Source organism: Micropterus dolomieu, linkage group LG17 (genome assembly GCF_021292245.1).
Source record: "Micropterus dolomieu isolate WLL.071019.BEF.003 ecotype Adirondacks linkage group LG17, ASM2129224v1, whole genome shotgun sequence".
NCBI lineage: Eukaryota > Metazoa > Chordata > Actinopteri > Centrarchiformes > Centrarchidae > Micropterus > Micropterus dolomieu.
The window spans coordinates 32,273,408-32,287,323 of record NC_060166.1 but is presented as its reverse complement, the minus strand read 5'-3'; the positions used below and the strand labels follow the sequence as shown (position 1 = coordinate 32,287,323).

The window sequence follows — 13,916 nt, the reverse complement described above, 5'->3', positions numbered from 1 at the left end:
TTTGTCCATGGGGATACTGTTTCTGATGAGATGGAAGGGCCAAGCGCAAACCAATGCATCACTAATGAATGAATACAAGGGCAGTGAGTTGGAGCCAAGTCGTCGTCTGCTGTGCGGCCCTCCACCTACCCAGCAACACATAGGCTAGCCCATTGTAATTTTAATTACTTTTTACTCACAAATACTTCAATGACTGCCTGGAGCTCTTATTAAAAAACAATGTGGAGTCCTGTGTAAGCACTCAAAACAATGAGAACACACACATTAGCTAAATAAAAACCCCCAGCAATTATGCCCCCCACCCCTACTATCTAAACCTGTGAGGGTTTTAGTGCTAAAAAAGGTCAATTAGCAAGAACGGACCTTCTGTAAATTCGCCTGTGGTTTAGTCTTTCATGCATATGTTTACCTCTTCCTAAACTCAGCCTCTCTTCTTTCTCATGCCCATCTGATTTTTAACTCAAAACTATTTTGATGATCAATTAATCACTTGAATCACTTATTAACCAAACATGGTAAACATTTGCTACTGAATAAGGAATTGATTAATTGATTTTGTTGTGGCTCATCTTTATCCACAACAATTCCTGCTCTTGGCCTTTCTTTGTTCCTTCAATCTAAGCCATAAGTGCAGATAAACAGCTACAACTATCATTTACACCTGGTCCAGGGTTGGAAATGACTGCAGTCTGAACAGATGTGTCAGTGAACTGCTGCAGGGCTCCTGCATCCTTTTGTCTTCTACACATCTTTGTTATCTCAGCCTCTGATTTATGTTCCTTCCCAGGTGAAGTCTGATGATGTCCCATTTCCTGGTCCGACAACCCCTGGCTGGGCTTGTATTTACAACCAGCCACAGCTATAATTATCTCCTATGGATAGGCGAGGACCCACAGGAAGAAAGACTGAATTCCTCCGTTAATCACACCAGACTCATAAAGCCACCGGTGAATCAAGTCATAAACAGAGAGAAAATATGTTGTGGCCTCAAGTGGAGGACTGGGGCATATACACATGCGCAGACTAACTGCATCGAAATGATGGATAATCGCTGCATTCAGAGATAAAGTTTCCACAGGGGGCTTTAAAATGTATAAGAATATGTAAGAGGGATCCATTTATGTACACACCCAAGGAATATAATATCTGATGTAGCCTATATCTTCAACTATACCGGAATCTGAAGCTCAGAGGAGGGGGAGTTCCGTGCGTGCAGCCTGTCAAACTGCCTAAGCAGCCGCAGCAACTGTTAGGGGTATTTTTCTTATAAAAACTGTTGGTAGTCAGCCGAAGGACAACAGGGCACAATACATGCACGAAGAGAGAGGAAATACTTGGTGCAGACTCCGGCTTTTAGACCCTTAAGATGAACAATGTATTTCTTTCCATCTTTCAAGGTGGGCGCACAACTCTCAGGTTGAATGGCTTATGCCGGAAAGCAGTGCATTACGAGAGAAAGGCAATTTCTTTCCATTGTTATATTCTTTTCACTCAAGTACAGCCTTCGCTGCCTACATCAAATCATAAAAAACAAAGTGACAACCTTTTGAAGTTACTGAGTGCACATCATCTTTCATTTCCTTCTGACCACATCAGCAATATATCTATAGAGATTTAAACTTGGGGGATTTGACGATGACAGATTGATTTACTAATACAGTTTGACAGGGAGGACTGGCAACCTTGTCGTCTGTACCTTGAGAAACACCTGTGTCCTTGTGCACCTCAGGGCATCGCTTGACTCCATTTTATCACAGCTTAGATTACCAGTTGTGGCAGCTATAGTATGATATTTTTTGAAAGAGCAAACACAATTTACTGTGTGACAACACTAGTTAAAGTTTAATCTTAAGTTGGAGGAAAGTGGGGGGCTGTGTGTGCAGGGGGGCTGTAAAACCTCATAAATATGTACCTGGCCAGACCTCACCCACTTGAATGCTAAAACAATACTGGCAGGGGCAGGCTGTGTGAAAAGCTGCAGCCCCTCCCTCCCTTGTTCCGCCCTCCCTCCTCTGAGTCTGATGCTCCCCACTCATATTGAACCAAATAAACAGCAGCTCACGCAAATGGAAACCAGAGGAATAGGCATAATTATACAGCCACAGAGCCCAAATCCCCTCCTTGAAGGACCAGGGGCGCCCACGGGGACCCCTTTCACTCAAGGACTGGAGAAGTCGTTGGCTCAGCATACAGTAGAGCTGTAATTATAGATTGCACCACAGAGCAGCAAAACCACAGAAGAGCAAAGCCACATACATGCATGAGGCATTAAGAAGGTAGGTTTTGTGAGGGTGATGAGATCCAGTGGTGCAGAAACAGAAGGAAGAAGGGGAAGAAAAAATAATATAATAGTGGAGATGAAGAACTGGCGAGAGCGAGGGAGACAAAGAGGAAGGCGGAGCTTTGGGGAGATTTGAAGGTGTGCTGCGGGTTTGAGGCTGGCTTGCGTTGTCGCTTATGCTGCTGCTGCTTTGTTCTCACACTGACAAGAGGCTGACTGGGGGGACAGTCATGCTCTAATACACCTGAGGCTAGACACTGCCTTGCGAGTTGCCAGTGGAAAGAGGAGCCCTATTTCTGGAAAGAAAAGCAATAGGACAAACAAACAAAGCAGAAAGTATGCCCAAGCTGGTAGAAAAAGAAAAAAAAACAAGAGTGATTCACACCAGGTGAGCTGACTTGGATCAAGCGGGACATAAGGGGCACTATTAAAACATCTGCTGTACCGTCTGGCCCTGCACTGATAGCAAGCGACTCCCAAGGCCGCGGCACAGAGCTGTGTAAAAAACATTCAACTGTAATAAGATTTGGCCTGTCAGGCAGCACGGAAAAAACATGTGCTCTGTGTTGTTTGCATATGGCGCATTGGACAATGTGCTACGCATGTTGCAACAAATACCAGCCTTCAGTCAAATAACCTTCTTATGGTGTGTAGACAATATCCTGCAAAATACAGAACTGCTGGGAGTTTTGATCAAAAAAGTTGAAGGAAGAGTGAATGTGTTTAGATGAGTCAGAGATTGTATTACCCACAAGGGAAAGCAAACACTAATATGAAAATCAAGCTGGATTCCTTTCTGTAACAAATAAAAAATGAATTACAACCATGTTATTAAGATTTAATATTTGCTTTTCTCTCTGCAAATAAGACAAATTATAGCTTCAACCCAAAATATACTACATTCATCCATCTGTTTGTTCCCTGATATTCTTCAGTAGAGTTTAAAACGAGACCTTGCTCTACATATAAAACACTGTAAAACTCTAAATTGAAATCCAGGGCACCATCCCCTTAAGCCTAGGAGTTTCTTCTACATAAGACAATTGCTACTTGGCATTTCATCTCGCAATGACTATGTATCACTATTGTCTTTTTTTTCTTAGCTGAACTGGCCAACAACCAGCAATATTTTAGAAGACAATTACTGGCTCATGTACCATTACTTGGGCCATGCTCATCCAAGAGAAATCCATTTGTGCCTGAGTCAAATAAAGTTCAGAATTATTCACCTCTAGCTGCTGCAATGTGAGCAAAGATTAAATAGGACTCAATGCATATTTTAGAAGAGGCACTCATTAATGTCTTCTATTTAAAGCTGCACCAGGCAACTTGGCACACAGTCAGTCCCAAATGGCAGTGAGACGTCGCTGTTTGAAGTTTGAAGACTTCAAAACCCAGAAAATGTGTAATATGATGTCATTAAACTGCACTCTTCTTAGACTTAAATGTCTTCTCTTGCTTTTAGGGGTGGAGAGAGTGAAGAGTTTCCATTTTCACTGGCCCGAGTGCTCACTTGTTGATTCCTGTTGACAGGGATGCTTCTGTCCAAACCCCACAGTAAAATTAAATTTAGGCAAATAGGTCAAATCTGTGGCATCTCTGTTTGTAGACTTGTAATAGTCTCGTCAACTGCAGCTCCATTTTGTGATTCTAGCAGATAAATCAGGTGTATTTTGGTTCTTCTTGCCAAACGCAGCTTTAAAGCTTATCACATGAAGACACATCATCTCCTCATGCTTGATATGCTTTGGATACCCTATTGTTATTTAAGTGGGATGCTGATAGATAAAACATGGCTTGAGCCACTTAGGATAATGACTGTTTAATGTAGTCCCGGTTCCCACGGCAATGACACAGGGCTCTGTACTCCCCTATTCATGACCACACATGGGGTGTTTAGGGGGAGTCCAAATCTTCTGTCTCATTCACACACAAAACCCACCCATTAGCGGCTTGTTTATTCCCCTGTTAGAACATTTGTACACATTTTTTATGTATTATGGAGCCCAACCAGTGGCATTTTGCTTATGTTATCAACAGATAAAAGTGCTTTTCAAAATGCTTTATTAAATTATTGTTTTTCTCTTAGGGATAACTAGGAGCTATCTCACTGTGCTAGATGCCTTAATACATCCAGATAGGGAACTTCATTTAGCAGGAGCTATATTCTATGTTTCTTTTTGTTGACCGTAGCCATTTAGCCTTTTGAGATGGCACAGTATGTGTCAGAGAATTTGCTTTAACCTACACTCAGACAGTATTTGATGGTGCTTCAGCCAGGTCTCTTGGGTAAACAATGGTGTACCTGCCAAAGCAGTTCTCTTTACCCTCTGTCTCCCTAAGCAAACATTCAACTGCAGAGGCAAGCGAAACCTCGCTGGAACAGATGGTTAGTAGACCTGTTCCTAATTTTCCACTATCTGGTTCAAATTTGAAATAGTCTTTTGTACAACACACTCGTTCATTGAGGACAATGTAACATCTGTTGTGCTGTAAATGTTAATGATTATCGGGAATATTTATTATGTTAGGCAATTTCCCAATCTGGGATTGCTCCATGAAAGGCGTTGTGCATTTTATTTTAACTATTCCCAATGGCCATTTGTTTGGGAGAGAGAAGCATGATGACCGAGCACCATGGCACAGTAGTCCTGTGTTTTCCACGGGGGTTATAAAATAACAACTTTCAGGTTGGCAGTGCGTAGCATCGGGCAGTCAACCGTACGCGCCGATCCTCACCTAATGTAGCTGCATCCATCGTTCCTGAGGCAACACAAGGTTCAGAGCACAAGCCCACACACACATGCCCCTCGAGCAGCTTTAAGGCATTTCAAATGTCAAGGGGATGCATCAGTTCGCCTGCAATGGAGCTTCTCATCTTACTGCAGTAGGATAATGATTCATTCTTGAATGAAACACTGGAAAATCCAGCTACTTTTGCCTTCAGAAGATTTCAAAGAACCAAACATAGATGTCACAGTGGGGTATGTTATGCCCTTTTTGGTAGCTTAATATAATTTTTAAATTTAATATATATGGTGGGTAAAAGTGCCTGTGGATTTCCTGTAATTAATGCTTTTTTATTCTGGTCTAATAACAAATATGCCAGAAGTAATCTGGGATTTTAGTTGTCTTTGACCGCGGCAATGACAAATAAAGCTGGGCCAAAAATAAGGCTTTTGCCCTAGAGAGAGAGAGAGAGAGAGAGAGAGAGAGAGAGAGAGAGAGAGAGGCTGTATTGAGTGTAAACACAGTATCAGAGAGCTCTGACCCGTCCCCCTCCCCCTGCAGCTTAACTAAACAAGGCCACCATGGTTTCGGTTCTACGACACAAAATACACAACCCTGATGTTACCTGACCAAATGGGGAGATGACATCACCCTCTATGATACCTGATAACAAGCAACTGTCAGTAAACAAAAGGCTGGTCACAAGAGAAGGGGAGGCGGGAGTTTCTCTACCTGGTAAATGCATGACTGTAAGCATTGCATTTATGCTTGTTTGCCTGAAACTGAGGAAAAACACATGGAATGGATCCAGGTATTGTGAGTGTCAAAGTGTGGTATCAGAATAGAAATGCTGGGGTTTGAGTGCAGTAACAGCTAGATAATAATATGTTCTATCAGACAGATCTCAAGCCAAGACGCTGGGGGGCACTTACATGGACCAGACAATTAGTCAACAAAGCATTTCATCCACAGAATGGGCTGAGTGTACGCGGTGATGTGCACTGGTTATTTTTCAATAATGCAAAAGTTTTCCAGGGCTTTCAAAAGAGGGCTGCTGTAGGCCGTGTTAATAGGAGAGAGCTGATCAATAAATAAAATTGGGGCCAAAGGCGTGCTGCAAAGTGAAGCATTAGGGTCTCAGCCCAAGCCATGGCAGCAGCAGGTATAGGCTCAGTGCACAGAGGAGTGGGGTGGGGTGGAGTGGGGTGGAGGGGGGTGGGGTTACATAAATGTGATGTACAGGATTTTTTGGGAGTTACGGGGGAGGGTAAGCAGTAAGAGTGTCACACTGTGGGTCACACGTGGTGAGCAGATTACAGCACTCGGGATATTAAAGCGGAGGAGAGACGAAGCTGCAGGCAACACACCTCCCGTGGAAATCTCAGTATTAGCACAGGGTGACACGGGGTCCACCTTTCTTTTGATACAGTCGACATAATGGTACAATAACACGACTGCTGCACGCCTTTAGGTTGGGATGTTACCCTAGTGGGAAAGGTCAAAAAGGTTCGGACTGAAATTCTTCATAATGGAATTGTTCAAATGATTTTAGATTGACATTAATTTGACACTTAAAGGTGGACTGAGGTTCCCTTAAGCTCACCTCACATGTCAACTAAAAGGAATGCAACACATGTACACGAGCAGATACACAGGTAAACATTAGCCTTTATTACTGGTTGATGTCTGCTCATTGAACTTAGACTAATCTCTTACTGAAACAGTCAATTATTGGGAAAACAATCATCAACAATTTGATTACTGATTAATTGTTTAAAGAGGTGGTATTATGCTTTTCGGCTTTCCCCCTCTCCTTTATTGAGTTATATCTCTTTTTTGTGCAACAGGTTTGCAAAGTGAAAAAGTCCAGCCCAAAGGGAGTTCCCATCTCCCACAGAAAGCTCTGCTCTGAACCGCTTGAAAACAGCTCGTTTGTAGTCCAGCCCTTCACTTCCTTTACTTGTGACGTCACAATGAAAACGCGTCATAAAGCTTGCCAAGCAGCTTCCGGGGTCAGGCACGCCCTCAAACCAAGCTAGTCTGAGCAGAGGCCCTTTGGCTCGACTCGCCTTTGTTTGGTTTTCCATTGTAGAAATGTTGTACCTGTACTTTTTTCGTGTCACCTCACCTCCATCGAGGTTCCAAGCAAGCTGAGGGATACTAAAATGTAACGTGAAACCACGACAGACTGCTGATTGGCCAGCTGCCCGCTCACAGAGCCCTCTGCTCCCGCCGTCACACAGACCGCTGCAGCAACAACGGCAGAGGAAAACACAGCTGGAAGGTTTTAATACCGCTTATCTGTCTTTACATTCTGAGGAATGTTAAAACGTTTTTAACTTAAAAAAGAGAAAGCTGTGTCGATCGCTGGTGTGTGTCGCATTGAATCACGTCAGTTGTCTGTGACATCGTTATGACGACAAGCTACGTACTATCTCTGGGTACTATCTGCAACGGAAAACGGAGCAGGGCCAAGTAGAGTCGAGTCTATCAATTTGCGCTATGGTACCATTTTTCGGCAAGGCAGCATAGATCGTCAGAACACCGGCAACAGTTCAACGTTTAATCCTAAAAGACGATGCACCTCCGACTCTGTTTGGGCCTGGAAATTCACAATCACAACCTGTAAGTATGCTTTATTGGTTGTGAGTGATTGGGTGTGCAGTATGAGAAAAATATGGTGTTTTTTGAAAATTAAACAATGTAAACCTGTTCTGGTACAACCCCTAAATAAGATTTTGAACCTGAAAATGAGCATAATACCACCTCTTTAAGACACATATGAAGCAAAAATACCAAACGTTGGCTGGTCCACCTCACCAGTGTGAGGATTTGATGCTTTTCTATGTTTTATATGATTTGATATATTTAGGTTTTGGGCTGCTGGTTGGATGAAACAAGCAGTTTGAAGACATCACCATGGGCCTTGGGAACTTTTTATTGAATTAACATGAAAAACATTTGACAGAAGAATTGGTGATAAAAAATAATTTCTAGCAAACTTAATCACTGCTGCTGCTTTGCTTGCATGAGTCAGTATTAATGCTCTGAACCACAAACATATTCACTGAATATGCATTAAACAACAAAGCACACAAGATTATCTATGAGAATAGTTTTGGAGTGGGACGTTTAGGATGGAGGTGACTCAGTATGAACCAGTACCACAGAGGTATGCTATACCTCTGTTAAGCACTCTGCAAATACAGCATGAAATGCATCTAAAGTCCTGCCAAAAAGTGCTGAGAAAGAGTCTGGCCCTGGATGACCACGCATGACAAATCCTTCTCTCACACCATCTGTTCCATTGTCCAAAAGTAAAGATAAGTCTTGCATAGAGTACAAACACTGAATACGTGCATGTGATAATGCCAAGCACTTGTGTTGAATACATTATAAAACATTACGATTTCAAATATCAAACAACTTTTAACTGAACGGGGATGATCAATTGTTGGCTGTACACAAGGATGGAAATGGACATGTAATGTGGAGGCATTCTGCATACTCAGTGAATACACACCAGAAGTGTGTAAATCCATACACCCCATACAAGGTGACCTTTAGAAATACTTGGTGAGAGCACAGAATATCGTTTTTTGGTGTCTGACCTGTGTTGACCTTTGCTGGGGCTTTGCTATTTGAGCCTTTTTCTTTCAGGCATGCAAGAGGGAGGAAGCCTTTGGGGGGTAAATAAGTCCAGTATAAGCATAGCGAGAAGCACTGTTGCATGACCACTGGCTTATTAAACCAAGAAAAGAGAACGTACAATCAATATTTGATTTGAGCCACTTGTGATTTTTTCAGACATTTCTTCTTTTCACTATATTGGAACAGCCTCCAAATATTGCTTGAAAGAAATGAATGTTGTGCATATCATACATTTTTAAAGATGTGTGGAGTACAAGAATGTCATCAAAGTGCATCTCTAATTGTGGTTGGGACATAAACAGGACAGCAGGGGCATTGTGCACACACATGCTTGTTGGTGTGTTGCAGCAAGCTATTTTTCTCCACCACTACTGGTGCAGGCCATTTATACAGCAGATCTATTAACATATAAGAGAGGGAATTCACACTCCAGCTGGAGTGGGCAGTGGGCTGAAGCCCCAGTCTGCTATCAATTAACAAGCACACTTAGTATGTGTCTGAGTCATGATCACCATGGGACTCTGACAAATGCTGTGCATTTGCTCAAAACAAGTGTTGTCACAATAGCAAATCCTTAGCCGATCACCAGGCAGTCATGCAAGTTGAAAGCAATAAAATCAACTCACAAGTACATCACCCTAATACTGTAACAAACCATCTCTGTCATCTCTGTGCACGTGTACAAGGAATTAAGTACAAATAAACATGATTATGAATTTTGCCCTGCAGTCACATCATTTAAGCATGGATTAGTATCCTGTTTTTACCACTGGAGAAATGAACTGCACAGTTACTTAAGCTGATAGTTAGATATGCTATACTTATTTTATCCCTGAACATGTAATCTTGTTATTTAATTTTTTCCCCACAATGGTAATGCATGCACATATTTAATAGACATTCCTTTCTGACATTTGCTGCAAGGTCGACAGAAAGTGTCAGTTTTTTTTGTTCAAAATCCCTGAATTCTCTGTAACCTTGACACTGAACTAGCTTCTTGAAAAGCCTGACACCGAAATGACATAGGTTACAGTAGAAGCATCAATAGAAAGTATGACATGTAAACAAAACTGCAAGATTGATGCTAACATGTGGCAGAGATGGCTACATGGGAACACACAGTGTTTAAGCATAAATGTTGGATTCCCGCCTTTGCTAAATTCCTGTTTTTCATGTGTGTTTTGATCATAAACCTCTATGAAATCCAGCGGTTCTCGGCAGAACTCCGAGACCAGAGCTGAACCATTTCCTAAACCACGACCACAGCCTATCTTTCCAAGGCGAGTAAGGCTCCATGTTCCACATACATATAACCGTTGGAATGCTCACCACATCTCAGGACCATGTTCATATTCTGATGCATGTGCTTTCCAGCTGTGATCGAGTATTGTTACTCCCCCCAGTCTCCGAGCTTCACCATATACTGTACTTTCTCACCGCTCAATATGTTTCCATAAAGCTTCCCTTTTCAAATAAACATTAATTAAATGTGGAATTTTAAGAAAAATGTCAGATTTATGCTTATACGTCACTCTGACACCACATGCATTTCTCTTTAATGGTTGTTGTATTCTTACTTGTCAGCAATATTGGTACATTTTGCTACTTTTAAAGACTTAATTAATAATAATATCAGAAGAAGCTATATAAGGAGAAGCTATTTTCTGGACAGTTCATTTTCGGTCATCTGTACCTTTCATTCTTCATACTGTGACATTTGATGGAAAGCTTTAGAAGAACACATGAAATAACACTACTTAAATGTCTGCACAGTTTGCAATTGGTCTTTCAAGAGAGAAGCAACTGGCACGGAGAAATAAGTAGGGAACCACAAAGCCACAGCAAGGGGAAAGGAACAGCCTGAAAGCTAAGTCGGGTGGTATGAGTTACTCCAGTCTCCACTGGTTGTTAGATGTCTATCAATGTGTATTGACACAGAGACCCAGGACATAAAAAACATTCGGTGTATTCTCAAAGATGTACACGGCAGGAAAAACAGGACGGACACTGCTAAAATGTGACTGGAGCAGAAATCAATCATAGAAATCAAAAATCACAAGATGACTCTGTGTTTCTCTCAGTTTCATCTGAAAACACTGCAGTGGGTGGGCTGTGGCCTTGGGGCATAAAGAAAGTCAGGAAATGAACTCATAGCTTTTTTTTTCTAAGTGTAGCTGTTGCTTTTGATAATCAAGGACAAATGGGATTCAACCTGTTTAGTTCCAGAGAGTGTTGAATAAAACTGAACCCAGATAACAAGCAGTGGGATCAACAATCACTTGCTATGAACCTCAATATTTAAGTTTAAAAAATAATACTGAGCAGCATCTAGATAAAATGAACAATGGTGAAGAGCGCTGCTTGTGACTAGAGATAATTGTGTGGTTCAATGCAATTTCAGCGTGGCCAAATTGTAACTGTGTGACTGCTGAATGACTGATTCTATGACAGCTTGTGCTATTAACTGCAATCAAACCAGTACCGTAATTACCCTCTGTGTTAAAAGATATTCTTTAGTTAAAACTTCACAGCATTCCAATTCGGACTCGAAATGCAGAAGGATGCACAGTGAAAGGAGTCTGTAAGAATGGAATGGGTTCTGGCTCGTAAAGCTTTGATGAAACAAAGAAAAAAAGTATAGCTGACAATTGATAGTGTATTACTATTGATCAGAAGCAGGGAAAGTGAAGCAGGCAGTCACAGAGAGATTCAACAACTCAGTTAGGCCATATTGAAATCCCTGTCACTCAGTCAACCAAAGGAGAAACTTACTGGGTTGTTTTTTTGAGGGAAGAAATAAAGACTGATTAGCATGCTAGCTTTGTGAATAGGCAAGGTATCAATCTCCCATGATGTGAGATGTATCCATCTCTAAGTGATAGTATGAAAGTCAACCTAAAGTTTTTTTAAGCCACAATCATACCAGGTGAAATCCTTCACATGAACAGCTATGCTTTGACTTTAATAGCCTTTCTAATTTGCTGACAGGGTTTAGGCTACTGCTGTATCTGGCTCAAAGACACTGGGGCCTGTCCAGTGGGAAGCCAGACAAAATAGCTGTACATGGCATTTACAGACTTTTTCCTCAGGGCTGCAGGAGCATTATTTGGAGCTCTTACCCTAGCGTTGCCCTCCCTCACTGTGTCTATACTGTGGGCTGCTCATTGTTTGACAGGATTGACAAGCTCCCTGGCAGAGCTGATTAAAAGCTTTAAGGTCAGAGAAGTGGGACAGATATCGAGCGAACACCTGTCTCCTCACTGTGAGCCAGTCCCCTACTGGGTGTGTCCTCCATTGGTGCAGGATCAATGGCTCCATTAAGACTCAACGTGGACTCTTTTATTTATTTATTTATTTCCTGACAGCGCTACTTTGGCTTGCAAAGAACCTTTCACCTGGGTCTTCCTTTTTTTTTTTTTACTTCCCTCTGCCCTTCTTGCAGTCAAATGAAACACAGTAGGTGTTGTTCTCACCAGGAGATCATACTTCTGGACAACCAAGGGCATCAGCTAGCCTTTGCTTTAGCTAAAAAATATCCTGAATAAAATGTAGAGCAAAAAGCACACACTGCAATGTATTTATTTTTTTCCAGCTTCAGACTTAATTTCATCATGGATTTCCACATCCTGGTAAAAATAACTTTGAAAGCCCAGCTGCCCACTGAAGATTTACCAAAGGATTATAGATCATTAAAGAGATGTTTGAAGTTCACTTGAAGCCTCTCTAAATAAGTTATCTGAATCACAGAGTTTGGTGTGGTGTCCTGGCCATTCGTTTTCTCTCCCGCTGTAACCGGTTCTCTCTTTAAAAAAAAGAGGGTCTCACAAACTGCAACAGCTGGTCATGGTCTCTGGAGTCACAAACCAGAAATGGACATTTCAATTTACTTCGGCCTGGGTTTGGATGATAGTGAATTAAGATACCTACTTTTGTGGATACCTTACCGATTTCATCCCTTCTGGTAGGCTTTCCACTCACAGATACACAGAAGAGAAAATGCTCTTCTTTTGACATTGTATCTCACAATAATCTATAAAATGAAACCTAATACCATAGCTTTAACCATGGGATAAGACTTCAAGGGATGGGTGACTTTCACCAAAAGATATCTCAAACCGTGTCCCACACACCACTCATCACTACTTTCATCTTGTACTTCCAGTACTTCCATTTTCACAGGTTTCTGGATCCCTCCCCCACACAGTCACCTAGCTGGTCTTTCTTGATGATTCAGTGGCTGAGCACAGAGGCGCATTGTGCTTTATCATATTAATCTGGTTGGTAATCTTGTTGTTTGCTGTGAGAAAATAAAGTAGCTGACTAAACTGACTTAATAGACATAACAAACAGATTTTTTTTAAGATCAAACAAGCATTATCAAAGTGTCATACCTGCTCATTTTCACATTTATCATCTGCCCCACCAAAGGAACCCATTATAAATGTTGTGTCATAAGTTATTATGACACAACATTATATTACATCACTAATGAGATGGATAAGAAATTAATTTGATTAAAATGGATGTAAACGCTTTAGTAATTGACTACACAGAAACCTTGCTGCTTAGGGTTATTTAGGAACTGGTCAATGACTTGTCACATCAAATAACCAATTGCAGTATACTACTAATCTGGAGAACCACGCAAGTGCTTCATCCTTTTGTTTCCACATTAAGATATTTGATGAAGATGTAGCACAACAGTAAGGTGAAAGAGGCGAGTTCACACTTCTCCAGTAGTGTTTTCAAGTACGTGTGAAACTGGGTTTGCAGGAGGAAAGGGTGAAGGTGTCGGTGAGGTGCTAGGTCACATCTCCATTTGCAGCTGCTCTTTGGCCATTTCTTCTGTATGCTTATTTTCCATTTATTTATGTTGGTTTTCAAGCAGCAGTCAGACCGACTGGAGGGAAGATGTGGTGCAATGTCCTGAAGCTACACTGGGAAACAACGCATGAATAGACTTTTAAAATATGTGGAATTTGTGGGAAATGTTCTAAAACAGCATAATTTGTGTTGAAAGACATTTTGGGACATGTTTGGCGTAAGTATGACAGGATATCAAATTGCGCTATGCTTTTTTAGTACTGAAATATGAAGCATAAATTATTGCAAAATGGCATTCAATGCCTTATTACATTTTTGTCTTAACTTATTCTTTATTTAGATATTTACTCATTTAAATGACAATCTGACAAAAACATGTTTATACTCCTCGAAGCAAGATACACGTTGGTACTGAAGCTCAGGTATCAGA

General features: G+C 41.4%; 1 protein-coding gene across 1 annotated transcript in view; it reads right to left on the bottom strand.

Annotated features, from left to right (window-relative positions):
* The window catches only part of nectin1b (nectin cell adhesion molecule 1b), a 77,740-nt gene that overhangs the window by 24,950 nt on the left and 38,874 nt on the right, over positions 1–13,916 (bottom strand). The gene's annotated exons all lie outside the window — the stretch shown is intronic.